The 17,992-nt window shown below is 43.9% G+C and overlaps 1 long non-coding RNA gene across 3 annotated transcripts in view; it reads left to right on the top strand.

The window, feature by feature from the left end:
* The window catches only part of LOC136317149 (uncharacterized), a 221,203-nt gene that overhangs the window by 55,348 nt on the left and 147,863 nt on the right, over nucleotides 1-17,992 (top strand). For 2 of the 3 annotated variants that reach the window (XR_010727843.1, XR_010727842.1), the window contains exons 5-6: nucleotides 11,534-11,814; nucleotides 11,991-12,114. This is a non-coding gene — a long non-coding RNA (uncharacterized lncRNA). The remainder of the gene's footprint in view (nucleotides 1-11,533; nucleotides 11,815-11,990; nucleotides 12,115-17,992) is intronic. The other variant, XR_010727844.1, reaches the window with a different exon arrangement.

Raw genomic sequence — 17,992 nt, 5'->3', positions numbered from 1 at the left:
CCTCATACCTAAACCTGGCAAGGACAACACAAAAAAAGAAAACTACAGACCCATATCTCTAATGAGTACAGATGCTAAAATACTAAACAAAATACTAGCAAATTGAATACAACAACACATTAAAAAATAATTTATCATAATCAAGTGGGATTCATCCCAGAATCTCAAGGATGGTTCAACATATGTAAAACGGTTAATGTAATACACCATATCAACAAAAACCACATGATCTTATCAAGAGATGCAGAAAAGGCGTTCGAAGAATACAACATCATTTTATGTTTAAAACACTTAACAAAATGGGTATAGAAGGAAATATCTCAACATAGTAAAGGCCATCTTCGATCCGCTATCAGCTAACGTCATATTACATGACATAAAACTGAGGACTTGCCCTGGCCGGTTGGCTCAGCGGTAGAGCGTCGGCCTAGCGTGCAGAGGACCCGGGTTCGATTCCGGCCAGGGCACACAGGAGAAGCGCCCATTTGCTTCTCCACCCCTCCGCCGCGCTTTCCTCTCTGTCTCTCTCTTCCCCTCCCGCAGCCGAGGCTCCATTGGAGCAAAGATGGCCCGGGCGCTGGGGATGGCTCTGTGGCCTCTGCCCCAGGCGCTAGAGTGGCTCTGGTCGCAACATGGTGACACCCAGGATGGGCAGAGCATTGCCCCCTGGTGGGCAGAGCGTCGCCCCTGGTGGGCGTGCCGGGTGGATCCCAGTCGGGCGCATGCGGGAGTCTGTCTGACTGTCTCTCCCCGTTTCCAGCTTCAGAAAAATGAAAAAAAAGAAAAAGAAAAAAAAAACAAAACTGAGGACTTTTCCCCTAAAATCAGGAACAAGACAAAGTTGTCCACTGTTATTCAACATAATGCTGGAAGTTCCAGCCACGGCAATCAGAAAAGAGAAAGAAATGAAAGGCATTCATATTGAGAAGGAAGATATACAGGTTTCACTTTTTGCAGATGATATGATCCTGTACATTGAAAACCCCAATGACTCCACAAAAGGACTACTAGAAACAATAAACCAATACAATAAGGTCACAGGATACAAAATTAGTATACAAAAGTCCATTGCCTTCCTATATGCGAACAATGAAACATCAGAAAATGAGCTCAAAAAAACAATCCCCTTCATGGTTGAAACAAAAAAAAATAAAATACCTATGAATAAACATAACAAAGAATGTAAAGGGCCTATATAATGAAAACTACAAAGCATTGTTAAGGGAAATCGAAAAATATATAATGAAATGGAAAAATATTCCTTCTTCTTGTAAGAAGAATAAATATAGTCAAAATGACTATATTACCCAAAGCAAAATACAACTTTAAAGCAATTCTCATCAAAATTCCAATGCCATTTTTTAAAAGAAATGGAACAAAAAGTCATCAGGTTTATATGGAACTATAAAAATCCCTGAAAAGCCAGAGCAATCCTAAGGAAAAAGAATGAAGCTGGAGGCATTACAATACCTGACTTCAGATTATATTATGGAGCCATGATAATCAAAACAGCATGGTATTGGCAGAAAAATAGATACTCAGACCAATGGAACAAAATAGAAATTGCAGAAATAAAACCACATGTATATGGTCAAATAAATTTTTTTTAATTTTAATGGGGTGACATCAATAAGTCAGGGTACATATGGTAAAAAAAAACATGTCCAGCTTATCTTGTCATTCAATTATGTTGCATTACCATCACCCAAAGTCAGATTGTCCTCTGTTACCTTCTATCTAGTTTTCTTTGTGCCCCTCTCCCTTCCCCTCTCCCTCCCTCCCCCCTCCCCCCTCCCCCCGTAACCACCACACTCTTGTCCATGTCTCTTAGTCTTGTTTTTATATCCCACCTATGTACGGAATCATGTAGTTCTTGTTTTTTTCTGATTTACTTATTTCACTCCGTATAATGTTATCAAGATCCCACCATTTTGTTGTAAATGATCCGATGTCATCATTTCTTATGGCTGAGTAGTATTCCATAGTGTATATGTGCCACATCTTATTTATCCAGTCATCTATTGAAGGCGTTTTGGTTGTTTCCATGTCTTGGCCACAGTGAACAATGCTGCAATGAACATGGGGCTGCATGTGTCTTTACGTATCAATGTTTCTGAGTTTTGGGGGTATATACCCAGTAGAGGGATTGCTGGGTCATAAGGTAGTTCTATTTTCAGTTTTTTGAGGAACCACCATACTTTCTCCCATAATGGTTGTACTAATTTACATTCCCACCAACAGTGAATGAAGGTTCCTTTTTCCCCACAACCTAACATTTGCTATTACCTGTCTTGTTAATAATAGCTACTCTAACAGGTGTGAGGTGGTATGTCATTGCAGTTTTGATTTGCATTTCTCTAATAGCTAATGAAGATGAGCATCTTTTCATAAATCTGTTGGCCATTTGTATTTCTTCCTGGGAGAAGTGTCTGTTCATGTCCTCTTCCCATTTTTTTATTGGATTGTTTGTTTGTTTGTTGTTGAGTTTTATGAGTTCTTTGTATATTTTGGATATTAGGCCCTTATCTGAGCTGTTGTTAGAAAATATCATTTTCCATTTAGTTGGCTCTCTGTTTATATTGTTCTCAGTTTCTCTTGCTGAGCAAAAACTTCTTAGTCTAATATAGTCCCATTTCATTTATTTTTGCCTTCACTTCCCTTGCCATAAAGTCAATTCATTTAAAACCAAGGTCCATGAGTTTAGAACCTATGTCTTTTTCTATGTACTTTATTGTTTCACGTCTTATTTTTAGGTCTTTGATCCATTTTGAATTAATTTTAGCACAAGGAGACAAACTGTAGTCGAGTTTCATTCTTTTGCATGTAGCTTTCCAGTTTTCCCAGCACCATTTGTGAAAAAGGCCTTCTTTTCTTCCATTGTGTGTTTTGGCCCTTTTATCAAAAATTATTTGACCATATATATGTGGTTTTATTTCTGTACTTTCTATTCTGTTCCATTGGTCTGAGTGTTTATTTTTCTTCCAATGCCATGCTGTTTTGATTGTCATGGCCCTCTAATATAGTTTGAAGTCAGGTATTGTAAAGCCCCCAGCTTCATTCTTTTCCTTAGGATTGCTTTGGCTATTCGGAGTTTTTTTATAGTTCCATATAAATCTGATATTTTGTTCCATTTCTTTAAAAAATGTCATTGGAATTTCGATGGGAATTGCATTAAATTTGTATACTGCTTTGGGTAATATGGCCATCTTGATTATATTTATTGTTCCTATCCAAGAACAAGGAATATTTTTCCATATCATTATATCTTTTTTGATTTCCCTTAACGATGCTTTGTAGTTTTCATTATATAGGTCCTTTAAATTCTTTGTTATGTTCATTCCTAGGTATTTTTTTGTTGTTGTTGCAATTTGTGAAGAGGATTATGTTTTGAGTTCGTTCTCTAATGTTTCATTGTTGGCATATAGAATGGCTGTGGACTTCTGTATATTAATTTTGTATCCTGCGACCTTACTGTATTGGCTTATTGTTTCTAGTAATCTTTTTGTGGAGTCTTTGGGGTTTTCGATGTATAGGATCATATCATCTTCAAAGAGTGATACCTTCTTCTTTTCCGATATGGATGCCTTTTATTTTTGTATCTTTTCTGATTGCTCTGGCTAGAACCTCTAGCACCACGTTAAATAAGAGTGGAGAGAGTAGACAACCCTGTCTTGTTCCTGATCTAAGGGGGAAAGCCTTCAGTTTTATGCCATTTAATATGATGTTAGCTGATGGTTTATCATATATGGCCTTTATCATGTTGAGATATTTTCCTTCTATACCCATTTTGTTGAGAATCTTAAACATAAAATTTTGTTGTATATTATCAAATGCCTGTTCTGCATCTATTGATAAGATCATGTGGTTTTTGTTCTTTGTTTTGTTGATATGGTGTATTACGTTTACCGTTTTATGTATGTTGAACCATCCTTGAGATTTTTGGATGAATCCCACTTGATCATGATGTATTATTTTTTTTAATATGTTGTTGTATTCGATTTGCTATATTTTGTTTATTATTTTAGCATCTGTATTCATTAGAGATATTGGTCTGTAGTTTTCTTTTTTGGTGCTGTCCTTGCCAGGTTTTGTTATGAGGGTTATGTTGACCTCATAAATTTGTTTGGAAGTATTTCTTCTTCAATTTTCGGAAGACTGTGAGTAGAATAGGAACCAAGTCTTCTTGGAATGTTTGATAGAATTCAAACTATGTTGATAGAATAACCGTCTGGCCTTGGAGTTTTATTTTTGAGGAGGTTTTTAATAGTTTTTCTATTTCCTCCCTGCTAATTGGTCTTTTTAGGCTTTCTGCTTCTTCTTGACTCAGTCTAGGAAGATTGTATTGTTCTAGGAATTTATCCATTTCTTCTAGATTGTTGAATTTAGTGTCATATAGTTTTTCCTAGTATTCTACATTAAATCTTTGTATATCTATGATATCTGTGGTGATTTCTCCTCTTTCATTTTGGATTTTGTTTATATGAGTCCTTTCTCTTTTTTCCTTGGTGAGTATTGCCAAGGGTTTGTCAATTTTGTTGATCTTTTCAAAGAACCAGCTCCTTGTTCTATTAATTTTTTCTATAGTTTTTCTGTTCGCCATTTCACTTATTTCTGCTCTGATTTTTATTATCTCCTTTCCTCGGCTGGTTTTGGGTTGCCTTTGTTCTTCTTTTTCTAATGCCTTAAGTTGTGAAGTTAGGTGGTTCACTTGGGCTCTCTCTTGTTGTTCATATAGACCTGAAGTGATATGAACTTCTCTCTTATCACTGCTTTTGCTGCATCCCAGAGGTTCTGATATGTCGTATTGTCATTTTCATTTTTCTGTATATATCTTTTGATATCTGCGCTTAAAACTTCTTTGACCCATTCTTTTTTTTTTTTTTTTGTATTTTTCCGAAGCTGGAAACGGGGAGAGACAGTCAGACAGATTCCCGCATGCGCCCGACCGGGATCCACCCGGCACGCCCACCAGGGGGCGTTTCTCTGCCCCTCCAGGGCGTCGCTCTGTCGCGACCAGAGCCACTCCAGCGCCTGGGGAAAAGGCCAAGGAGCCATCCCCAGCGCCCGGGCCATCTTTGCTCCAGTGGAGCCTCGCTGCAGGAGGGGAAGAGAGAGACAGAGAGGAAGGAGAGGGGGCGGGGTGGAGAAGCAAATGGGCACTTCTCCTGTGTGCCCTGGCCGGGAATCGAACCCGGGAACCCCGCACGCCAGGCCAGCGCTCTACCACTGAGCCAACCGGCCAGAGCCCCATTCATTTTTTAAAAGTATGTTGTTTAGTTTCCACATTTTTGTGGGGATTTTTTCCTCTTTTTTGCAGTTGAATTCTAGTTTAAAGGTTTTATGATCAGAAAATATGCTTGGTACAATTTCGATTTTTCTGAATTTGCTGATGTTATTTTTGTGACCCAACATATGATCAATTCTTGAGAATATTTCATGTACACTAGAGAAAAATTTATACTCTGTCACTTTGGGATGAAATGTCCTGTAAATGTTTATCATATCCAGGTGCTCTAGTGTTTGGTTTAAGGCTAATATATCCTTATTGATTTTCTGTTTGGAGACCGATCTAGAGCCATCATTGGTGTATTGAGGTCTCCAAATATGATTGTATTTTTGTCAGTTTTTGTTTTAAGGTCAATAAGTAGCTGTCATATATTTTGGTGCTCCTTGGTTGTTATGTCTTCTTGATTCAGTGTCCCCTCAATCATTATGAAATGACCATTTTTGTCTCTGAGTACTTTTGCTGTCTTGTAGTCAGCATTATTAGATATCAGTATTCCTACGCCTGCTTTTTTGGGGGGATGTTATTTGCTTGGAGTATTGTTTTCTAGCCTTTAACTTTGAATTTGTTTTTATCTTTGTTGCTTAAATGTGTTTCTTGTAGGCAGCATACAGTTGGATTTTCTTTTTTAATGCATTCTGCTACTCTGTGTCTTTTCATTGGTGAGTTTAATCCATTTTTAGTGCAATTATTGACACTTATGGGTTGCTTATTGTCATTTTATAAATTGCTTTCAGTAAGTTTTATATCTTGTTTGATTCTTCTCTTTTGTTTTTCTATCCTTTGTTTTTGTTTGGTTGTGTTTCATACTTCTTTCCTCTGTTGCTATCTCTTTTAAGTCATGTGCTTCTGTGGTGGTTTTTTCAAGGGTGGTTACCATTAAGTAATGAAAAGGGTACCTACCATGTTCATTGTAGTGCACTATCTTATTATCTTATGAGTACTTTTGCCCACCATCGTCCTTTGCTACTGTTAATCTCAGTCCTCTCCTCCCCCCTTTTTTTGGTTTTTGTTGTCACAGTTTAAATTTGGTTTTATTGTGTTCTTGGTGGAGCTTTTACTTATGGTTTTGTTTTGTTTTTTTCTTTGTATCTGTTTGGAAAACCCCCTTTAGTAATTCCTAGAGTGGGGGTTTTTCTGATGATAAATTCCCTCATCTTTTCTGTATCGGTGAATGTTTTTATTTCTTTTTTGTATTTGAAGAATAGCTTTGATGGGTATAGTATTCTTGGCTGAAAGTTCTTCTCTTTCAGGAATTTAATTATTGGGGTCCACTCTCTTCTAGCTTGTAGAGTTTCTGCTGAAAAATCCGATGATAATGTAATAGGCCTTCCTTTATATGTTGTATTCTTCTTTTCCCTGGCTGCCTTGAGAATTTTTCCTTTGTCATTGGTTTGTACCAATTTTATTATGATGTACCTTGGGGTAGGTTTGTTGGGGTTAAGAAAATACTGTGTTCTATATGCTTCTTGAATTTGAGGCTTTAGTTCTTTCCATAGGCTTGGGAAGTTCTCATCTATTATTTGTTTGAATATGTTCTCCATTCCATTTACTCTCTCTTCTCCCTCTGATATACCTATTATTCTTATGTTATTCTTTTTGATGGAGTCAGACAATTCCTGTAGGGCTTTCTCATTTTTTAAAATTTTTTAGTCTCTTTCTTCTTCTCTCTGTTGTGCCTCAAGTTACTTGTCTTCTATTTAACTAATCCTACCTTCTATCTGGCCTGTTCTATTAGCTAAGCTTGTTACTTCGTTTTTCATCTCGTGAATTGAGTTTTTCATCTCTGTTTGATTTGTTTTTATAGTTTCAATTTCCTTGGTAATATATTCTTTGTGTTTGTTGAGTTGTTTTCTGAGCTCTTTAAATTGCCTTTCTGTGTTTTCTTGTATATCTCTGAGTATTTTTAGGATTTCTGTTTTAAATTCTCTATCATTTTAGCTCCAAGATTTCCAATATATTAAATTTTTTTCTCCATAGATTTTTCCTCATCTATCTGTGCTACCTCTTTGTCTTTTGTATCCATGATATTTGACTTTCTTTTCCTTAATGGCATCTGAGGGTGGTTTTGTTGATAGTATTAATGAGAATTAATAAAGAATAAAAAGGAAAAAAAGGAAAAGAAAATTTATAATTTCTGTTGTTTTTCTCCTCTCCTCTCCCCTCCTCCTTGAGAAAAAATTGTGATGAACTGTGAATTATATTTTTCAAAAATTACCTATAACAGAGGGTCCTAGTTGGCTAGAAGTGATAAAAGGGCAAAAAAGGGGTATGGATCCACAAAATGCAAAAAATGAAAAAATTTGTGTCAAGAATAAAATGATTTGCTTGTAAGTGATGGTTGACTAAGAGATATAATGAGAGGAATAAGAGGGAAACAGGAAAAAGGGGGGAGAATTAAAAAATTACTATTGTATTAAGTGGAGCAAAAACTAGATAAAATGGAGAGCCAGGGTTGGGAGCACTGCTAGTGAGTTTAAAAAGCGAAGTAAAAAGCACCCAGAGTGCCACAAAGGAAAATTTGAGTCCCAAATAAAATATTTTGTTCGTGATTGAGGATTGAATGAGAGGAAAAGTAAAGGAGAAAAGAAGAAACTAATATAGAGGGAGGAAAACAGAAAGAGGAAGAAACAAAAAGAAGGAAAGAGAACAAAAAGAGAGAGAGAGAGAGAGTTAAGGGTTTTGGAGTGCAACCCTCATAGAGAGAAAGGAAGAAGAAAAGAAAGAAAATGAGAAATGTAACACTTATGGGTAGTATAGTTCAAGAAGAAGAAAGAATAAGATGGGCAGAGAATAAAATGACCAAAGTGGAAGAAGAAGAAAATAATCAAGACGAGAAGATGAAAGAAAGAAACAACAACAAAAAAAATGGAAAACGTTAAAAATCTGTGGATTTTTCTTGATTTTGAGAGGCTATCTTCTTCCTTTTTCTTTCTTCTCCTTCTTCCTGGTTGGTGACTCTGTACCCCAGGTTCTGCCCCTGTGGCACACTTAGGTAGAGGTTTGCAGTTGATAAGTCTCTATGGTGATGTCATATATTAGGCTTCAGTCTCCTTGTTAATCGAGGCTCATTAGCATTTGCAGGCTCTGACAATGAGAGAGTCTGTGTTCCCGGAGCCTCTTTCCTAGTCTCTCCTTCCTGAATTAGCAGCCTGATGATCCAACTATGGGGTTGCTGCTGCCTCTGCCTGGAGAGTAAGATGCTCAAAGAGCTGGCAAATCCCCACTCTATCCCCACTCCGGTTAAGGCCCAATCAGTCAGAGCCGCTAGCATAATCAGGCAGGGCTGGGAGCCAATTGCTCTCAAGGTGCCTTTCTGTGTGCCTCCAGGCGTGTCCAGTATTCCTCAGCACTCTGTGGGACCACTCTCCCTAGGCTTTTTGCACTTTGTAACCTGTTTTGGCTGGGTAGAAGATGCCCTAGTCGCTGTTTGCAAAACAGGAGCTCTTACAAGCTGCCAAATCCCTCTTTTTAATGTATAGCCCTGAGTATGAAAGCTCTACCAATCTAAACTTGTCCCCACCCCTATGTGCATAGCAAGAGGCACTAAAAAATATCTCACCTCTTGTCTTAGATCGCTGAACTGAGAGAGATCTTGTTAGTTAGAGTCGCATAGGTCAGTTAGGAGGTGAGCAGACTGTTGGTTAAGCTAATCCTCCCCGGGTCTGTTAGCTTGTATGACTGGGTGAGGCTCCCTGCCCGCCCAGAAGAGTTCGGGCGTAGGGAAGTTCGCTTTCGTGCACTCCCCACACACTGCTGTTCAGGGTGCAGGGACCACACCAAGACTCTGGTCACAGCCCACGCAAAGGCCTCTGAATCTGCCCCTCTGCCCGTTAACACAGGCACCCACTCCCGGGGTGCTAGGAGGAACCTCTCGCACACTATCCGGCTCGCCAACCAGGATATTGGGTCTAGTGGCTTCCGCCAGTTGCCCGTCTTTGTCAGGGTCTGGCGCGGGGGTTAGCTTGCATTGGCTGGGTTGCCACAGGCACAGTCTTTCCTCGGCTTGGACGTCTGTGCCGCAGCCTTGCTCTCTCTACCCCCTTTGCCCACCTTAGCTCCTACTCTTTCAGTTCCAAGTGAAAGCAGCCCTTGCTTAGGTTAGTGAGAAATGCAGAGTGTTCCTTTCTCCGTCTTGTTTCCTTCAGGGTTGATTATATATTTAGTCAATTTTTCACTCGATCATACCTTTGTGTTCAGTATGTGGGACTTCAGATGCTCCATGGATAGATTTTTCTGTCTCTGGTTGAAGAACTTGCTGAAATTTTGGGGAGATTTATCGGTATCACTCCTCAGGGTGCCATTTCTGTGACATCCTTTTACCAAATAATTTTTCATAAAGGGGCCAACAACACCCAATGGAAGAAAGAAAGCCTCTTCAACAAATGGTGCTGGGAAAACTAGAAAACCACATGCCAAAGAATGAAAATCAACTACAGTTTGTCCCCTTGTACTAAAATTAATTCAAAATGGATCAAAGACCTAAATATAAGACCTGAAACAATAAATTACATAGAATCAAACATAGGTACTAAACTCATGGACCATGGTTACAAAGAGCACTTTATGAATTTGACTCCAAAGGCAAGGGAAGTGAAGGTAAAGATAAATGAATGGGACTACATTGGACTAAGAAGTGTTTGCTCAGCAAGAGAAACTGACAACAAAACAAACAGACAGCCAACTAAATGGGAGATGATATTTTCAAACAACAGCACAGATAGAGGCCTAATATTCAAAATATACAAAGAACCCTTAAAACTCAACAACAAACAAACAATCCAATAAAAAAATGGGAAGAGGAAATGAACAGACACTTCTCCCAGGAAGAAATACAAATGGCCAACAGATATATGAAAAGATGCTCATCTTCATTAGCTATTAGAGAAATGCAAATCAAAACTATAATGATATACTACCTCACACCTATTAGATTAGCTATTATCAATAAAACAGGTAATAGCAAGTGTTGGAGAGGCTGTGAAGAAAAAGGAACCCTCATTCACTGTTGGTGGGAATGTAAAGTAGTACAACCATTATGGAAGAAAGTATGGAAGTGAGGACGCAGGTATGAAACCCTTAAGTCATAGGCTTCAGCGTGGGCTCACGAGCTGGAGCACGAGGATCACTGGTTTGAGAATGGAATCATAGAAGTGACCCTATGGTCACTGGCTTGAAGCCCTAGGTGGCTGTCTTGAGCCCAAGGTCACTGGCTTGAACAAGGGGTTATAGGCTTGGCTGGAGCCATCCCCGTTGCTCCCATTGGGGCACATATAAGAAAGCAATCAATGAACAACTAAGCACCACAGCAAAGAATTGCTGCCTCTCATCTCCTTCCCTTCCATTTTATCTCTCTGTGTATATCCCTCTCTGTTTCTCTTGCTAAAATAAATAAATAAATAAATAAATAAATAAATAAATAAATAATTCTAACCCTAAAGAAAGTGTGGAGTCCTGACCTGTGGTGGCGCAGTGGATAAGGCATCGACCTGGTTTGAAGCCCTGCGCCTGCCTCGTCAAAGCACATATGAGAAGCAATACCTATGAGTTGATACTTGCCAGTCTCCCCCCACTAAAATCAATAAAAAAATAAACAGTTTAATAACTTTAAAAAGAAAGTGTAGAAAGGAAATGTAGAATTGGAGTGTGGTGGTTCGCCATTGCGTTCTTTGTGTGAGCCGTTATGAATGTGCGCTAAATGCCAGTAGATGCCTCCCTCCTCTTTACACTGAGTGGCATTCCCCCTTGAAGGAGTTTCTGATGGATCATGTCATTGTAGCTGCCAAATAAATATGCATATTAAAGGAAACTATCCTTAGAATTCAGGTTAGTTTGTCCATATTGGTGTGTCCTTGTCAGACCTGAGGTCACTACGGCTCAATCCAGAGCAGCAGATCCGAGTTTAGCAGGAGGAGCAGAGTTGGGAGGCGGAGCAGGGAGCGCTCCAGAGAACACAGTCCTGTCACTGTTGGAGGCCCTGCAGCCAGAACAGCCTCCAGATCATCCGGCCGAGCTAATGGAAGGGAGCCCTGCAGCCCAGGAGAGATGGGAGTCCAGTCCGTGCCCACAGTAGGGGGTCCTGCGGGCTGGGGCCGGGGCCCCGGTGCAGGGCTCCAGGGGACAGTACTTGTTGCCTGGTGTCCACGGCTTGGTGAATGTGATGAGCTGTTCCGTGCCTGCTGCATGAGAACCAGAACACCATTGAGTTATTAAGAGTCGGGATTTGGACATAATGCCTTCCCATTTCAGGAGTCATGAATGACTGAGTCTAGCCACCCCAGCTCAGAATCCGATGATGTGTGCCCAGGAAGTGACCGTACCGTCCATCCGGAGTGAAAATGTGTCTGCATTCTGCCAGTGCGCGTTCAGCCGGTCCCCAGAGCGGCATTGCTGCAACGACGTACAATCTCCTGCAGACAACGTGGCTTGAGAACAGGGACGTCTCGTAGATTCTGAACTTGTGACCTCATAGGAGAGGGTTGGAGCTCCGTGGACCCTGCCGGGCTTCTCTCGCAGCCCCAGGGGAGAAGGTCAGTAAGGCAGGGCTTGTCTTTCATGAAATACAAAGGCCTGACTTCAGCCTGGTCATTCTGGGTGTGCGCTGAGCAAGGATAACGTGGCATTTTATTTTCACTAATTTATTCCTAGGTGTCAGGCGTTATGCTACATGCTTCCACATGTCGGCATATTTCATCCTGTCCCACAGAGCCCTTGCTGAGCAAGACTTCCATCCCAGTGTACGAGGTGGGAGAGCGGAGTACAGGGAAGGCGGGGACTGTGCCCAGCTGGCAGACAGCAGAGTGACGGCCTCACTCCAGCAGCCAAACCAGGTCAGTCCTGCCAGCCACACTCGTGTACCGCTCGTGGAGGTCTCCATCGTCTCCCGTGCCTCCCCGCTGCATGCTGGGCTGGCAGTGGGAGTGGGGAAGAGGAGGAATCACAGAGCCAGTCCCTGCCTCGGGGAATTAGCTTTTACTCAGGGAGACAGACCTGACCCCTATAGGTGAGGTAGAGAGTGCGTCCTGGCTCCCCTGTGAGGCAGGTGACCTGGAGAAGAGAGGAGTGAGAAGGGCCAGGGTAGGTGACGTGGCATGGGGGCCTCGCTGAGGGCGGCGCTAACTGCTGAGTTTTCTCTCAGGGAGGCACAAGGAGAATGAGTGGACGGGACAACCCTGGGAGTCAGCGGCCACCGTCTCCCCACCTAAAGGCTCTGTCCCCATACCCGAGTATGGGGTGTAGGAGGAGATCTGGGGTCACATCTGAGACAACATACTGTGCCGAGTGACAGACTGGGAGCCAGAATCCAGTGCTGTCCAGACACGTCCAGCGAGTCCAGTTCTAGACCAGAGGCACTGGAGGTGGGGGAAGAAAATATTGGGAGAGAACGGGGCAAAATGTAACACATGGGTCAATTTGTATGAAATTCCCAGACAAGGTAAATCTACAGAGACAGAAAGTAAAAGAACTGTTACCTGGGCCCAGAGGTGGTAACGGGGATTGATTACTAACAGGAACACGGGGTGTCTTTCGGGTGTTAGAAATGTTCTAAAACTGGATTGTGGTGATGGCTGCACAAGTCATTAAGTTTCCTAAAAGTCATTGCATTGGACCGTAACTAACTGGAAACTATACCTCAACCAAGCTATTTAGAAAATGCAATGCCCGTGTCCCAGTCAGTCACAGAGAGAAAATCATACCATTGTTTTTATACCAGGGACCCCTGTGACTCTTCTGTGGGCCTGCATCCTGCCTACATGACCCACCATCCTCTGCCCCCTCAGGTGTCCCAGACGTCCCCGCCAGAGGGGTCGCTGAGCAATAAGGCCAGGAGTGGGAGTGCACAGGTCTGTGCCTGTCTCTGTGTGTCTGTGTGTGTTTCCACATAGGTGTGCTTTGCGTGGACGTAATGGTTGCCTCTCAATCCGTGGCTGAGGACAGGCTCCCATAAGCCACCCTGCATCTGAAATTCCACTTAGCTGTTTCTATTCTTCAGGAGTCACACAGACCCAGCTTCAGTTTCCTTGGCAACCAACCCCGGCCCTTAGCTTCAGCCTCTGATTACAGAAAGACACGCAGTCGGGAGGGGCGCTGTCCCCTTCACAGAGCCCCCTGCTTCAGCTCAGGGACACACTGGGAATGTGCAGCAGAGTGGTAACCAAGGCAACAGAACCTCAGCTGCCTTTCCACCAGCCAGGCCCTTCTGCATCCACTCTGCCACCTGGTGTCAGGCAAGCAAGGGGACGAAAGGCATAAACACATTCCTCAGTCCGTGAATGTGTTCTAGATATGAAGGTAATATGAAGTAAGTATACAGAAGTGAAATAAGTTCGGTTGAGGCCCTGGGCACAGAACAAAATATCAGGCCCCTTACATTAGAAAAAAGTGTCAAGTTAGGGTTTTGCAGGGACTGTCAGCAGTCGGGGATCAGGGCACATGCCCGGTGCACCAGCTGTTAAATTAGCCTCTGTAATATGCCATAAACAGCTTTCGAAAGAAAAGACACATCCAAAAAAGTTTTTAATTTCTCGGCAATAGCAACCATGCTTGTGGAGCCCAACATTCTATTTAAAACCAACGGATGTGAGCCCGGTCTGTACTTACGGTTGCCCTGGAGCGTGTTTAAAAGAACAGGTGCAGGTGCACCGTCCCCAGAGGCTAAACTAGTAGGTCTGGAACGTGGCCCCAGCAGGAGCATTATTGAACGTTTCTCCTGTGAAAGCCTAGATTGCAGCTGTGGAAACAGAACCATCCTTATAGAAGAAATCTAACATCAGAATTAGTCTCTTCTTTACAAAGAGAGCAGGTTCTCATCACTACCTGCTGTGCTTGGCCAGTAACTTAGGATGCGGAAAGGAGAATGCCTGTCAAAGTAAAGATGTTGTTTAAACCCACATCGTACTTGCTCCTCTCCCTGTTTCTGAAAACAAAATTGTAAATTCACAACCCCACATTTGCTAATGACACGTACTATCATTTACTTCCTGTGGAGAGTCTTTGTGTTTAGTTACTTTAAAAGTTTGTAATACATTGTACAGATAAGTTTGTGAGACAGATCACAATAGTTTTGTGGAAATTACAAATGCCTGATATTTGTATCCGTTCATGTAAAAGAGCTCGCGGAGGTCCGCCCACAACACCGCGTCCCTGCTCCCGCCCTGTCGCCTAGAGCCCGGGTGCGCAGTTGGGGAAGCGGCCTTGCGGGACTCTGCAGCTGGTTCTGTGACCGTCCCTGATAGAAATGGTCATCAGGCGCGAATCCTTCTTCCACGGGGACTGGGACCTTGCGCGGAATGGCGGCGGCGAAGAGCAGTGTTCCGTCCGGTCCGTGTCAATTCGGTTTCTGCGGACGGCAGGGGGCAGTAGTGCCCCGAGTGAGCGCCAGGACGCCTCTCACCCCGCCCGTCCTGCTTGAAAAAAGCGCTGCGCGCCGTCTTCCTCAGTGGGAGGCTGAATTCTGAGCCTGCGTGGGTGCACTCATCTGACACCTTGGCTAAGTAGCTCCTTTGGCAGGGGCAGCCCTGAGAACTTGTATCCTGTGGACAGAAACACTTTGCTTTTCAAATGACTTTTCTTCCTAATTCGGCAGCCTGGCTGGGGTCGCTTTGCAACTAGTATGTCTGCCTCTCTGAAGGGCGTCGTCCTTGCTCTCTCCCCCCTTTTGGAGAGGGGGCGGGGCTGATGGGCCTAGAGCAGTGGGTGTCAGTCAGGGCAGTCCCTCAGCTCCACTCTGGACAATGGGGGGGACAGAGGAAGTACAGTAAAGTCATCAAACCGCGGTCCCTTCGTCGCATAAGGACTATGAAGAGTAGAAGGTGCCCTTTACGTATTATATACTGTTTCATTTTGGCACTGGATGTTTTGGAAATTCTTCTTTACACTTTGAGTTCTTACTGAAAAATAATGGAGACATTTCGCAAGCTGTTGAAAGCTTTTGCAAATCTCCCCTTCCCCTAAAAAAAGAAAATTATTTATTTAATTAATTAGCTGATTTTTGCGAGTCGGTGGGGAGAGGGTGGAGGGAGAAACATGGGTTTCTTGTTCCACTTATTTATGCATTCAATGCCTGATTCTTGTATGTGCCCTTACCTGAGATCAGACCCAGACCCTGGAGCCTGCTGACCAGGAGGAAGCTGTAACCATGTGAACTACAGGCGGCGGGGGAGGTTTCTGTAAATGTTGAGTGGAAGAGGCCATGACCTGTGACCCAAAGATAGCAGGGCAGGTCCCCTTTCTGGGAGCAGCAGCTGCAGCGCATGCCTCTTGTACTCTTTTTCAATCAGTGCTGGGTGGGTGCTCCAGAAATATTGCAAGATGTTTCCAAAACTTACTTTTCTGGTCGTATGGTCCACCTTTTCCTAGTTCTGTAAGCTAGCACAAAGGCTTTCCACGTGTTTGATTGTGGGTTTGTTTGTCTGTTCGTTCTCCATTTGGTCCCTTGTCAAGTTTGCACCTCTCCGCGTCACTCGAATGACTCAAACTCAGATGTTTGTTCCTCAGCCAGGTCAGCTGAGCGGCTGAAGGCCCTTTGGCTTGTTGGTGACAGGCTCGGAACAGAGCCCAAGTCTTTCCAGTGTCAAGGCCTTTGCTCCATGAGAAGTTCAGTGAGACGAAAGTGAACCAGAAGTAGCACAGAGTGGCCTTGGCAGAGAGGGTGCATGTTTGACTGTTGCTCCCCGTTTTCATCAGCTCTAATACACCGGAGTCTTTCCAGAAGGACCCTGCCCCACGGCATGTTCACGCCACAGCAGTTCAGTTCTGCAACGCATCCTAAGGTGATTAGGCCCAGTGGGCAAAAACCACACTCACCCAAACCAGCTTCCCTGGGCGACTGATTTAGGTCATGTGACGAACTCGGTTCAGGGTGTATAAGGAAGGAAACACTGAGCAGGGACTAAGGGCCCGGTGACCGGCTCGCTACTGGAATCGGCAGCACGTTCATCCCACAGTGAGCGTTGTGTCTGAAAGAAGCCCCCTCTGACTGCAGTGGTCTTTCTCTCCCCAATCCAGCTGATAACTTCAGACCCTACCTTGGCAGTTGCCCTGATGCGGAAACAGGACACGAGGACAGGAGATCAAAGATATAGAGTCTTAGTCACATGGCAGGAAAGGAGGAGTGGAGAAGAAAGAAATGATGAATACGAAGAGACTGGGCCATCCTCGGGCGTACCAGACGCTAAACGTCAGTCCTGAGCTGAGGCCGGGAACGCTGCCAAGTAACTAGACCCGCCCTTGGAGTAATGACAAGATCATTTGAAGGGGAAGCTTCCACTTTCTTTTTTGTTATTATTAAATCTAATGCATCAGCACTCCCTACCCTGAGTTACGGACTTGCGTGACAAATGGCAGCATCATTAGAAAACCAAACTCCATAGAAATTTGGGTCGGGTTCTGGCTTCTTCAGTTTTCCCGACATATCTTTTCCAAATAGCAAATCCTACTGCTCTTGCATAGGGTGCGGAACGGCACGTCTGGGGGTGTTAGTGTGGCACAGACACCCTTGGTCCGTAACCAGAGGGTGTAGAGGAGACGGTTCACTGTCCCCTTCAGTTGTGACTGCGCAGCTTGTGCTCTCAGCTGTCACGAAATCACGGGGCTCAGACGTCCTGAACGTACACTACGTGTCAGGAACTCCGTCCGCTAAGTCCTTTGCGTGTGGTGCGATGCCATTCGGGACAGAAACTTCTTCGGGCAACAGCAGGTTGGTAACATCGTCCCCACCCTCCAGACCAGAGAGAAAATGGCTACTGAGAGAGATCACTGCCACAGGGTGTCCGGATAGCGTGGACCTTATGATGACTCAGGGGGAGGTTTCCTGGAAGCTCAGGTTCAGGAGGAGCGGGCGCTCCCCTTGATGTGTGAGCATCGACCCAGTGGTGACTGTGCTTCATGCAAGTGACGCTGTCCAGCTCTTTGCTTTGGATGCTAGGAAACGGGGTCAAGTCACTGGGAGAACTTAAGGGGAAAAGCAAACCCCGTAGAGCGATTCAAGTAGAGGGTAGGGATTTCCTCCACAGGAAGGGATGTTTGTCTCCTTAAGACCAGGTCACTGTCAGAGCTGAAGCCCACTGGAGTTTGGACAAGGAGGGGAGTGGGGGCGGCGGTGGAGGAGAGAGGTACAGGTCACAGGGAAAGGGGATGAGGAGCCCCGAACTGGGAACGGAGAAGACAGGTCCAGGACTGCGGTCGGTCAGGTTGCCTTTTCTTTGACCTCTCACAGATGTGTCACCGGAACATAGCGAATTGGTTCCAGCTATTCCTGTCTCCTGCTTGGGTCCTTGGAGCTAACCCGCCCCAGCAGCGGTCAGAAGACGTCCTTGAGAACGGTTACTGTGGGCCTCACTGTCCGTTACCTCTTGATGTTCACAGGACGTCTCACACACACACACAAGTCAGCTGGGAAGTAAAATGAAAGAATAGAAAACTTTCCTTTTAAGGAGACAAGGCTGGAAGCAAGGCACGCGGGGTTCCCTGCACGTGTTTCCCAGTGTGTCCCTGCACCTTAGACCAGATAAACTCGTGGACAAGACAAACTGCTGGTCAAGATGAACCCTTTCATCAACAGTGGATTCTTTTCAGAGAGGGGAGCCCAAGGGTGTGCAAGGCTTAGGAACCGAGTCCAGAAGGAAGGCCCGGGGGTGAGTCTTGGACTCCGAAGGGGCGCTCAGGGCTTCGGTCTTCTGTCCTGGGTCCCAGCGTGGACGATCTGTT

The sequence above is a fragment of the Saccopteryx bilineata genome, chromosome X, assembly GCF_036850765.1.
Source record: "Saccopteryx bilineata isolate mSacBil1 chromosome X, mSacBil1_pri_phased_curated, whole genome shotgun sequence".
Classification (NCBI taxonomy): domain Eukaryota; kingdom Metazoa; phylum Chordata; class Mammalia; order Chiroptera; family Emballonuridae; genus Saccopteryx; species Saccopteryx bilineata.
This window is presented reverse-complemented; position numbering and strand designations above follow the sequence as displayed.